The sequence below is a fragment of the Ctenocephalides felis genome, unplaced genomic scaffold (genome assembly GCF_003426905.1).
Source record: "Ctenocephalides felis isolate EL2017-DRISC unplaced genomic scaffold, ASM342690v1 CF-g0.4_SCAFFOLD_03570, whole genome shotgun sequence".
Taxonomy (NCBI): Eukaryota; Metazoa; Arthropoda; class Insecta; order Siphonaptera; family Pulicidae; genus Ctenocephalides; species Ctenocephalides felis.
The window spans coordinates 1,798,414-1,811,923 of NW_020539724.1; the positions used below are offsets into that span (position 1 = coordinate 1,798,414).

The 13,510-nt window shown below is 30.6% G+C and overlaps 1 long non-coding RNA gene across 1 annotated transcript in view; it reads right to left on the reverse strand.

The window, feature by feature from the left end:
• LOC113382944 overlaps nucleotides 1-13,510 on the reverse strand; it is an 81,776-nt gene that overhangs the window by 29,650 nt on the left and 38,616 nt on the right. The window contains exon 2 of the long non-coding RNA XR_003367704.1: nucleotides 3,806-3,844. This is a non-coding gene — a long non-coding RNA (uncharacterized LOC113382944). The remainder of the gene's footprint in view (nucleotides 1-3,805; nucleotides 3,845-13,510) is intronic.

A 13,510-nucleotide genomic window follows, 5' to 3' on the forward strand; every position in this document is an offset into this window, starting at 1 on the left:
CTCTAAATCTATTATTCCATAGTTTCACATAATAAAACGTTTCTGCGCATTTACTTTTGTAAAATTTAGCACTCTTAGGTAACTCTAACTACGGATTCTACAACTCTCCACCTTAGATTATTAACGATTGCAGGAAAACTGAGAGTTTGCAAGTGCTCGGGCAATTTGCAAAGTTAATAAAGTTCTGCGTAAGAATTGTAGTTTGCAGTCAGCAGAACTTTTAACGCTAATAAATGTTTATGAAAGTGCTGACTTATTTGTTAAAACGTTTATCATGTTATCTGACTTGGAATAGATTTTTAAGAGATTTTATTGGAGATCGTAAAAGTAAATCAGAATTTATTGCATAATGTAAATAGATACTAATTTAGAAATGAGACTTATATATTATATTTATTTAATCATTGCAGATATATAATAAGATATATATAGTTCTATATAAAATTTACTAAATACGAGACGTCATTAAATTAACTTTTATTAACAATTTAGAACAAATGAAAACGTATTCAATAATAATTTCATATAATATAATTGAAATTTCAGATACGAAGCTTTCGCCCAGGAGCGCATATCGCTTTTCGAGCTTTTGTGACGCTATTTGAGCTTTCAAAAGCTCGAATTGCGTCTTAAAACTTGCGATAACAATATAATCGTCTGTACCGTAAAAGCTAATCGGACTGCCATTTATATATGTTTTAAAGCCTTCAGAACTATAAAATGAGTTATAGGCGGCAGCTCTTAAGTTTATATCGCTATAATATTCAATAGAGAATAATATAATAAATTACTCGAAAATAGTTTGATAATACGATCGTTACATTTATGTAACGGCTTTGCTTTTTAGGGTTTGCAGAAATAAAAATCTAGAAGAATGTATCTACTTTGAGGTATTGAATTTTGCTTTATTAAAAAAATATGGCATAGATTCTGATAATTGATTCTGATGATTCAATATTGGAAATAGCCATTGTTAACTTCCCATAGGGTAGATTATAGTAAACGCAAAAATGGAAAAAAAAATTATCCCTCAAGTGAATTTCCTCTTTGTTCATTGAACTAGTGGAACGGTTGAATATTTTAGTCCATCGCCTGATAAACACGCAGTCCCCGTGCTCAGGAATTAAGACTGCATGGCGGCTTAATTCGAAGTAATTCCATCAGCGCTTTGAATTTTGTATGCAGCACCGTTCGCACGGCTAGAAGGTGAAACGTACATGTTTTATGGCGACTGGGGACGCGGTAATGAGCCGAACAGCGTGCATCGCAACTCCACCGTATTTATTAATTATCGATAACGGTTTATTCCGATACGAGGAACGGATTTCGATTTGTACTGACGTTTTGTCTATATTTTATTTATCGACGAATTTTTCATTAGAAGATTGAATGATTCATCGTATATATTTTTACACGTAAAGGGGTATTCTAGTGTAAAAATGCAGTAACACTACGGACCAAGAACACTACCTTGCGGAACTCCGGAAGAAATATTTTTACCATTAGATGAAGCATCATTGAAACTGATGAAGAACCTTCTATCACACAGATATGATTTTAGAAGGAGATAATAGTTGTAGGGTAAATTTTTCTTTAATTTGAACAACAGGCCGTTATGCCAACCTTTATCAAAAGCATGACTGATGTCAAGAAAAAAAGCTGAACAATGTTATTTGAAGTGAAAGGCTTTATAAATGGAATCAACAACTCTATGTAATTGTTCTATTGTTGAGTGTTGTCTAAATTATATATTCAAAAATATTTAAAATTTCTTCTTTAATAAGTTTCAGTAATTTGCTTTGAGATACGATGTCATGCACCTCTAGTATTTTTAGAACAATTCTTAACATATATTGTATATCAACTGTCGCATTTTACTTTAAAATATATGGTTGATCATGAATGCAAACATATACACACTATTCATCTAAATGTGAATCAAAATCAAATACATTATAATTAATTTTCATATAGTAATAACTCAACTAATTAACAAGAAGAATATATTGAAACAAAATACTCCCATGAGAAGTTTGTTAGAAGTTAATTTTATATTGTTTCTATGTTTATGGGTCGATGAAATAAAGTTAGGGAGGAATTGTTAGAAACTTCACTATTCGAGAGAATGTCCTGATAAATGGATTATAACAGAGTTTTAGTATTAATACCAATTACAGGTGAAAAGGTGACTTATATGGTAACTATAGGGAGGATAAATATATATATATATATATATATATATATATATATCTGTATTATAAAACATTTTTGATCTATATTTTCAAGTCAAAACTGATGACTATTTCTCGATATCAAGCTATCTCAGAGGGAAGTAGAATCAAAGATCTATTTGTCGCAAAACCAAAGTTTTTGCTACTAATCCATAGCAAGCTCATTTTTATAAAAATTATTATATGCAATATTGGCATATATTCATCTAGTGTATTCTACCCACACGTGTCTCGCCTCATCCTCGCCTTAAATAATTACTTGCAACTTTCCGCGACAGTGTGTAATTATCTCTCGGATCAATTATAACTCAGAAGCCATCTGCACAAGAAGAGTAGCGTTATTCATTATCATTATTATCCCATATAACTTTGTCGTCGTCAATGGCGACATTGCGTTTTCGTACATCCATTCCACTAGCTCTAGTAATTGAATTGGATACGCACAAAAACTTTCATTACCGAATAATGAACGACCCTTCGAAGTGACACGGCGCCAGGCGATGGGATATATATCACCCGAGGAGAATAAGGATCTAGATCAGGGATAGATCCACCCTTTTTTATCGGGGACACTTAAGTTGAACATTGTTATATGATAAAAAGAATTGATCATAACGCAGACCTAACCTTTCCACCTAACTAATTAAAACATTGTCTCAAAACTTACGTGGATCTTAAATTATTAATATTGACCACTCTGGGAGTCTTAGTCTGAATGACCATTTATAATTGTAATATTATTTTTAGCAAAAATTTAGTTTGTCTAAATCAATGATTCCCAAAATGGTTTACATAAAGTCCCATGAGCCCATGACAACATTCAGAGAGTCACGTGAGCGAACAAAAATTTCATGGTCAACGAAGTGAAAATGGCGGTCCACAAGGCAAAAATAAAGGTCCTAAATTAGAGATTACTATTATTATTTATTGAATGAAGTATTTGAATATCATTTGATAATTATTAATTTTTGGACCAAAATCCGCAGATTGAACTTTATTGCTTTGCTTATCGTAAAACCTGTCCATGATCCTTTTGTGCGTGAAGTGGACTTTTTGTAAGTTCGGTCGTGTTAAATGGATTCTGTCGGACTACCACAGAACTTATGTGGGAAAAGCTAAGAAATATGTTACATTATCAGGATATAATTAATCAAATATAATGTTTTACATACGGGATCCAAAAAAAAGTCATAGAATCCTGCTATAAATGAAAGAAAAGCGTGATCTCTTTTACGAGTCCTAAAAACTTTTCCATTATTTAGAATAAAAAAATACTGTAAACTTAATTTTTAGATCTTGCATTTTCACTAATTATTAAATCCAAGAAACTAAAAATAAAATAAAAGATAAAACTTCGATTTGGACTATTACGATATTTATCATTGGATTTTTTCACACATACATTTTGAAGATATGTCATCGTCATATATTTGGCCTAGTTCTTCGAATTATTAAAATTATTTTTTCAAATATAGTTTTTCATTCTATTATTTGAAGCTGTACGAGGATAATATTTTTCAAAAGTAAGAATTTTAAATTATTGTAATGACAAGGATATAGAAAAAATCACTCACCTTTGGTTAGCATGGTGATGAGTCCAATTCCATTCGAATCTGTAATCAAAAAAAATAATTAGTTAGGTCTTGGTAAAATTAGTAAGTAGCATAAATAACTATAAAAATACGTATAAATTAGAGGTATTTGGTTTATAGTATTAAATAATGATGCAAAAATAATTGAAATTGAATTTGGTGGCAGCGGTGAGTGTTGAATTTTGAATGTTTACAGAAGAGTTACTGAATTCTCAGAGCATTTGTATAGATTTGTGTCAAAGTTTGAATTGGATATTCTTGCAGTAGTAATACAGATAATTTTATTATTAATCAAGCAGAGATGGATATCAATATAATGATAGTCGATTATGAGAAACCTGTATCCCAGCACGATGCCTTACTATCATAAAACAGAATCTGCATACATACATCATATGTTTAAGCAGCGTAAAATAAATCTAAATTTCCATTCCCCAATTTCGTTTTTCCGGCCCTAATAGAGAACAGTGTGATTTCAATTACACACCTGTAACAAGAAATCTCGGTTCGTCGAGCAACAAAACGTAATTTTCGCATTTTCTTCCTAACAAAACAACAATTACATGTCGCCGCCTTAACAAATCACCAAACGACAATCCCTGCGTTCGCCTCGCCAGCAATTTGATTGAATACTTGGTTGCGGCCTGCCACCGCACATATTCTATTATCGAGTAATAATATACGTGGGTCCCCTGAAAGATTGTATTAGGCGTAGAGAAAGAGCTGGAAATAAATAGTCTTAATATCTGTGACAATGGGACCAACAAAAACGAGGCAAAAAAAATTTACACAAATGTGTAAGTATAGTTTCGTTTGTTTCACAAAGATGTGCCAAGTTCTTGTTTAAAATTCAAGATTCAAAATTGCAGATTATTTAATTAATTTTCATTTAATTTTTTGTTGGAATTTTCATAAAATGGTCATAAAATTTAGCCCATGTGAAGCTGAAACTGTAAGTTGAAATTCTCACCAATTTAAGTATAACTCTATTTTATATTTTCTGGATTTTTAAAGCAATTGGGAGATATTTAGGTAAGCAAGAGATTTAGCTAATAAATTTTTACATGTGTGAAATAATGATTTCCTTACAGATCTTACGATTACATTTAGATTTGGGTTAAAATCGGTTCTTAGCTCGAAGGCACATGGAATGTGCTTTATGAGTGCATTTTCTTGGATTGTGTGATTAATGGGTATGAGAGAGATTCTTAATAATAAGCAGTCTGTGAGTTGGCCTAGACACTCCAACACTAATTATACAGCTATTTCACATCATTATGCAGAAATGGAATATTGTCCACTGGAAGAGTATGTTTGATGTATATGAAAATGGAAGACAACTGCAAGATTTCAGGTATGCAAGTCGTGGTAAGGATGCTACATTACCATTACATATGATGATAAAATATAATTATCTCGGTGTCAAATTAGTGACCAGCTCCGTCCATTATCCTTTCCAGACTCTTAATACAGTCTGAGAGTCGTCGGTAATCCGTTGAGCCCCTTCGCACGTGTGTCCCTACTCGCTGACTGAGTGACGCGGCTAAGGTTTTGTTCTCTAAATGGGTGTTACAGAAATGTGAAATCTTGTTAAAGCTGTCAAGACAGTTGACAGTTCTTTGAGGAGGGCTTTTGCGAGCTTTTGCAAGCTTTTGTACGCGGCGACCTACTATTGCTCGGCAGCCGTTGTGTTTCTTAAATTGTTACAGTGCATTGCATGTGATGTCAAGTAAACGGGCAGAGTTGGTTCATGAAGGTGAAGTGTGATAATTAAGTTTTCAGTTGATTATTGCAGTTTCTTGTTAAGTTTATGCCAGATATTGAATCACAACCTTTCATAATTATAGTATCAGTTAAAATTCATAATTATAGTATCAGTTAAAAGAGAATAATTTAAAGTGCTTTAAATCCGTACTGTTCACTAAAATGTTTCACAAATTTAGTGCTTGTCGAGTAGCCACTAACATGATATATCAAATTTTTAGTATATGATTATTATAGGGTCTTGTCAAGTTTATATCAGATAATAACTCATAAGCATCTATAATTCGAGTATGAGTTATATAGCAAATTACAAAAAATAATATTGCTTACAATCCATACTGTTTGCTAAATTGTGTCGGATCCAAGTTTATTATTTTTATAATAGATAAATTAAGAGAAAATAATTATTTTATATATTGAATTGCGATGACAATGAACAAAAATTAGGTATATTATAAAAAAATCACATTGATGTTTTAATTTACAGAAAGCGTAAATCAATGTATACTTCATGTAATATAAGTTTAAGGTAAGATCCAAATACAAATTCAGTTGAAAATGGACTTGTTATTAAACATCAGTGCTAGAGCATTTTTTATAACAACTAATATAGAAATTCTTAATCCTAAATTTATTATTTCCAGTTTTCTATGAATTTCCCAATCCCAGTTTCCCTGGTTTATGAACCATCTGCCTTTAATTCGCTAACTGGTCTAAAGTGCCTAATGGTTCTTATACCAGAACTGTTTTCCGAAACGAAAGAGGGGACGTTATAAATAGAAAATGCTGGCTAATTCAAGGGCTATTGTGTGAATTTATTAGTAATTGTGTTACTTCGTGCCTTGTTCACGATCAATAAAGCGACTGGTCTTTAAGTGGTGTCGTTTTCAATGCAAAAACCCATTCAAAAGAAAGAAGTTTCAATTTTCATGCCGCAAACTTCTGCGGAATATAAAATGGATGTTTAAAAGCAATAAGACATTATAATGGTACTTATCAGTAGGAAACCTGTAGATTTTTTTCTCATTTTAAGAACGTATCCTCTATGCTGTGTTTTTAAATAATACAATCAAATTTATAATAATTAAATCTAATAAAAATCTAATAAAAATATTTGTAGTACTAAAATGCACTAACAGCATACCAAAAGACACATAACAACAAGTCCATCTCATTCATTAATAGCAGAACCCCAAAAGCAAAAACAATAGAAACCAATTCCAAAGTACTTGGAAAAATTTATTACCGCTTCATTTTACGAGCATCATCATTTCACTAAAATCCATCAGATCGCATACCCCATAAATTTGATTTGGTCCCGGGCCCATTCACTCTATCGGATAAATATTGAAAATGATTCTGCCTAAATTGGCCATTTGGAAATATAATCTTCACTACATTGACCGTAATAAATGTCAATTTTTCAAATGGGTCATTTGAAATTCGGCAACCGCCACGGGGCAAAATCGAATCCTGCTGTTCAATAATGCAACGGATTACGTCTGTACCGACGAATGGAAATAGACCAAGAGCTAGAGGAGAATTATATATATATATATATATATATATATATATACATACGATTGTAGTAGTAGGGCCCTAGGGCAGGTCCGTGATATGAGATAAACTCCAACTAGTATCAAGGAAAAATTGTGTGAGAGATTTACTAATGCCATTGCAGACCGTAGTGCTCGAAATAGGTTATTTTCAATTGGAAATATATTTTTAATCGCCACTGCACGATATCAGGTTGTCCAGAGCGGAGACTCAAACTCGCGATCTGTATATATACAGGGAATCGCAGAAATCAATATCGAGCCAAAATTGGATGGTGGTGGTATTGATTTTACCAACCATAAACAATAAGAAAAAAAAAATGCTAATTTTCCAATTTCAATTATTTTCAAGTACAACCTCTAATTCTGGTTAAAGTATAAACTTAAAATTTTCAAAATTGATAAACTTTGAAAATCTTCCCTTTGAAAAAAAATATACTGAAGTATCTTGGCAAGTTTCAATAAAAGTTGCCGCATTTAATAAAAATTGCAAAAAATAATAGAATATTTTATTGCAATATTGAATTGTATTACAAAATAGCCATCGGATCTCCTTCTATTTAGATCATGATCATCAAAATGATTGAAAACCTTTACCGGTAGAAAACTTTCATGGAGACCGACCGTTGGGTAATTTTCCATACAATCAATGAATAAATTTAGAAGCAATGAAAACCCTTTCAAATTCTATGATATATAAGTAATGACCTATAAATGAAATAAAAATTGCTACTTATTCTGAGGCAGAAAAATAATTTAGAATACCACTAGAAATAAATTCAAATTTTCAAACAAAAAGATGTATCGTTGAAGATTAACTATTTAAAGACCAGCACATTGTCTTAAAAAAATAATGAGTATTTTGATTGACAATGAATATAGGCATTTAATAAGAATCAAACAAGTTACATAAGGAAATTAGATCGTATTATAATAGGCGCATTTTCACTATTAAAGTATGATGCATTTCTGGAAGCATCTCATCAATTTTGATAACAAGTTATTATTAATAGTAAAAGGATAATATTTTTTTCTCAAATAACTCTTATCAATTGATTCAAATATAGCAAATATAAATTTTGAATATCATTTCACAAATTGCAAATGCCTATATTAATTACATATGATTCAATGTGTCTCTATATTGTATTGAATTTTTTCTAGTAATATACATGCCATAGTAATTTAGTAGAGTACATTTAGTAGTAAATCAGTGCAATATTATCATCTATATTGCAATTTTCGCAACAAAATTAATAATCAAAATTGGAGCGAATATTAAATTAGCAAAATTAATTTTGGATGTATGTTTAGTTAATATGTAATCAATAATGAGTACTTACAGGAATCATTATATTAATTAAGTATCGTTATAATTTTTGTTGAATTTTACAATAAACATAAAATAAAACTAAAAAAGCTCATTTTTGTAGTGCGTTAAGTTTACATAAATATAAAGCATGAGCTTTTTTGAAATTTGAAATTTATGTTTTTATCTACTCAAGTTGGATATATTGGAACTTGAAATAAATGACAGACACAATTTATTTTTTAAAACGTAAGTTTAGATTGTTTTTAGTAATTTGATGAATGTCTGGTTCAAATGTTTTCTTTGTTGTTAAATATCTTTCACTATCTTATATATATATATATATATATATATATATATTTATATTTTCTAGCCATATGGGAAATAAAGCAACCCATATATGCTCAACACGGAAGTAATGGTCAGATGAACAACTGGCTTCGGCGAAAATCTGTGGCGGCGCGAACAGAATAGCAAATAAGACAAAGAGGTTTCAGGTGTTACGGAATTTGATTCTTTTCGAGTTTACATCAAACTTCTGACATAGAAAAAACTGATGTCATCCATCAAATGAATTACACAGGGATGAAAGATTCGATTTAGATTTTTTCTTCAAAAATAAAATAGTGATGCTCAAGGTTGATCATATTTCGAATATCAGAGAAGTAACCCATACTTAGTTTTACATTAGCTCAAATATTTTTGATTTACCCTGTTTTTAATCACAGAAACACACTAGTTAATATTGATAAACAAATTTAATAAGGAAGTAATAATCAGGCTTTATAAAAGTATAATATTTTGGACCTCATTTTTGTAAGCTTGGATAAAAGTGTTTTATGTTTTTAATATTTTATATTATTCATTATGAGTACTTTAATATTTTAGCCTCTATGGATTTTATAGGCAAAAATATTAACAATACAAAAATTATCATCCAAAACAATCAAATTTTTATCAAAAATAGTGAAAATAAGAACATGCTGTTCGGTCAGGTGCAAAACTTAACTTCCTATTTTATTATTGCTACTATTATTACTAAAGCTCTGATTCTACCTCTGTGTCAAAAAATAATCCATCGACCATTTTCCCGATAATGTATTTTCCAAAACGATACATTTCATGGGATTTTTTTGTGCTTCGTCTTCGGATCGTCAGCACTTTTACTTAAATGTATGAAAAAATCTAAAACCCCGAAGATCGATCGTCACATGAATAAATGATGAATAGTATATGCGCGGTAAAAGGCGTTTTCTGCAATATATGCGCGGAATGTTCGCAAATAGCGTGTTGATCCATTCTACGATTTTCATTTTCGTCATCTTGTCGATGGAGAACGCTTTTCCCGACGATTTATTCTATCGAAATTCCATCGAATAAATCCGCTTAATGTCAACTTGCACATGTGCAATCTACTTTGATTTTTCCTTCTGCTGTAAACAGGTTTTCGATATTTTTATTGGGGAAAACGAAATATAAACTATTTGATAAAGCGTGCTTTCGCTTTTTAAAAGTTAAATGATAGATGTGAAAAAGTGATAATATTAAAATTATATTTAGTTTGAAGGGGACTACTCTAAATTGCTGTGTAGATAAAGATTTTACTGGCAAACAAATTCGATTTCCCAAAAGAACTAATGAAACTATACACTAGGAACATGACTCTACACGAATCAGATACAATAACTCTAAGGAACTTTTTAATTTTTAATTTTTAATTCATTTCGAAGAGCATACTATGATAAACTAGAAATAAACCAAAGCAGTGAAAATACCACATTTTAGATTTTTTTTTCAGAAGAATTACATATTGAATTATTAAGATTTTTTATATAAACACTGAAATTTGAAAAATGATAGTGTTGATCATAGACATGTTCTTTGTATTTCATGTTTAAAAAGTATATACTCGCACACACACAATAAAGTTCAGAAAGCATCGAAGTTTATTTGAATTCCTTGTATGCAAAATAAATTCCTATAGCATGCCAACAGGCTAATCATATATCTAAGAAAACAACAGCCAAGGGCTTGGGGAGTCTTTAAATATTCGCTAATATATCTATTCCAAAGTTCCGCTTCGCAATAAACACACCCCGTATTGGGAGTTACTAAATATACATATATAATACACATAAAAAGGAAACTAAGGTAAAATGGAGTAGTTTGTAAAAAAAAGATTATAAAAACAACAGTCATTGAAACTTTAATTTTTGGTAATAATTGTTAATTTATATGTCCATTTTCCAGTGAAATGAGTGCCAATCCAGTGATTGGACGTGTGTCTCTAATGCTGATATATTTTAATTTGTCGTAATCGTAAATAACTTCTAAGACTATAGTCAAAACTAATGACACAATTACTTCAAGTTTTCAAGAATTGGTACTTTTTATTAAACATTGAATTTAAAACAGTCAAGCTTAAATGCCTTTCTCAAAAAAAAAGCTCCAAAAGTGTGTGGGCAAGTTTCATCAAAAGTTGGCGAATTTAATCAGGGCTAAAATTCTCAATAAAAATAAAGTGGAAAAATAAAACATAATCGATATTTTTTACTAAAATTATTTTATATTCGATCTTTTTTTTCCTAATTTGTCGTTTACCCTGATCCTCCCCTATATACGTTTTCATCGTTAGTACAAAACAAACAATGTTCATCGTATGCCGCAAGTTTATATAGAGCTTCAGTCAGTTTACATTGCAGGATGAATTATTATTACTGAGAGAGTTTCTATATTGTTTGGCATAATCATCAAGTATTATAAATTTCTGATAGTTTAAATAACTAATCTGCGACAATACGGCTACCTCCTTTGTTCGACGTGTTTCTGTTTGTACACAGTTCGGTTAATTTGGTTATTGATCGACTAAAGTTCTGGGAAAATAAGTTGGAAACTTGGATTAAAATTTCAGTGAAAGCTAATTTTGTGTTTTATATGCAAATAGAACTCTTGTTAAACATATTATTAAGCAATCGCACGAACTGATATGTATTTGGAACCGATATCGAAATCTTTCATAAGAGCAAATCATTAGTTTGTCCTTCTTAGTTTAATCTCTAGAAATCATTTCATATCTTTATTACCTGGCTTTAAAAAAAATTACCGAACGATTTTTTAAACCCTCAAGCGGAGTTCGCGCTTTTTCCGAGTGATATAAAAATGTCTAACAGCGAAGCTTACGGACAAATAGCTCCGTCTGTGCCGAGGTTGTTTATTCGTTTACTCCAGGGCGTTGTAACTCGAGAAATGGAATACAAAAGTTGTGTGTTTTGCGGAATGTGGCTATTATTTTTACTCGGCGAGCATAAAAAGTGGTGTAGAGAATTAATTATGAGGTAATTTGTACGTACAATCTCGACAAACAAGGATTTTAAAGTCGGAATAGTCGCGTTTTGCTCTTTGCGGTGGACGGAGAAATATAATGGACAGAGACATGGTTATTTTGTAATAAGTGTGAGCTTTCACTGATTTAAATTTATTAAGTGGATTAGCGTAATTCTAACAATACTAGATTATAATTTTTAAAATAAAACAAAGCTCTGAACATCACTATATTTTTAAGTTCGCATAACTATTTCTTTAAAATAGATTGACTTGATCATAAAATGCAAATATATAAGAAATTGCAGTATAATTATCCACTTTATTGAAAATATAAGACTTTCAATGTAACTAAAGATATTGTGTAAAATTTCAAGAAACGTTTTGATATAGTGAAAATTTGCTAAATGGCTTAATTACCAGCATCATAAATTTGGAGATATAATTATTTACCACTATTACTTTTGCCTCAGCTACTATCAAATAACTCAATGATTCTATTTTGTTATTCATTACTGTAACCTAATCATTTTTGTTTGAAATAAATTTAATTAGTATCCTCTTCAGCCAACAAAAAACATTTCGTTAATTCAAATATACATTACAAACAATTTCAAATGTCGATGTTTACACTTCCTGACGACCCAATTTTTATCTGCGCTTTTAAATTAACGTAAATCCACGATGAACGGGTTGAATTATTTTTGTTCAAAGAAAGAATGAATAAACGAAAAACAGAAAAACCAGAGAAAAAAACAGATTGTATGCCCACCATGGATAGCATTTAAAATAATTATCCAATTATTACTGTGTACGTTACTGAAGGAAAAGTTAAAAATGAAAAGTCAAGAATAATTGCCGATTGTCAACAACGGCTGGTACACTAATTGAGATTAATGCCGGTGTACTAAATAAAAGTGGCCTGGATGGCTTATTAGAAGAAAACTTCTGTGAAATAACTTGGATGGAAAGGAAAATAAAGGAAGGCAATTTCATTAGGCGTTTGTAGGTTATATACACACTTTTGGTAGAAGCAAAATTTTGGTAACCGATTAAGTTTTCAAAATTTAATAAGATTTACTTAAAACCAATTTTATGTTCGTTGAATCAGAGGAAAACAAAAAAATCATAGTGAAATTTGACAGAATTATAAATCTAATTAAAAATGATACAATTTGGCATTAAACTAGGAATCAAATTACAATAATGACGAATATGATGAATGAAACCATTAAATCAAGATATAATTACCCTGATCTGCCTCCAATAGAAGAATTATTAAATAGAGCAAATACAGGATTTAAAAAAGCTTTTCTCTAGTTTTGAAGGTTTAATTTTATTTTAAAATAAAAAATTAAAGCCTCATTTACAAATCTCTCACATGTTTAAAATTTATCTATTCCTCAGTAAGATTAAAATTTAAACCCTAGCCATAACCTAACCCATAAATGTTTTCTATTCACATGGCTGACAGAATCAGCGCTTGAAAAATATTATTCAGGAAATACTTGACGTCTACGAGTCAGTGAATAAATCGACAGATATGCAAATACATTCGTGTTTGGCAGTCATCTAAATCAGGAATTCTAACAATAAAATCCGAAAATCTGAAATGCTTGCCTATGCACGCGATTTGTGTATGTACCACATCACGAAAGAAGGTTATGGACTTCTAGAACATAAATATGTGATGCATTGATTTAGAATATGGCAAACAAATGGATAAAAGTATGATAT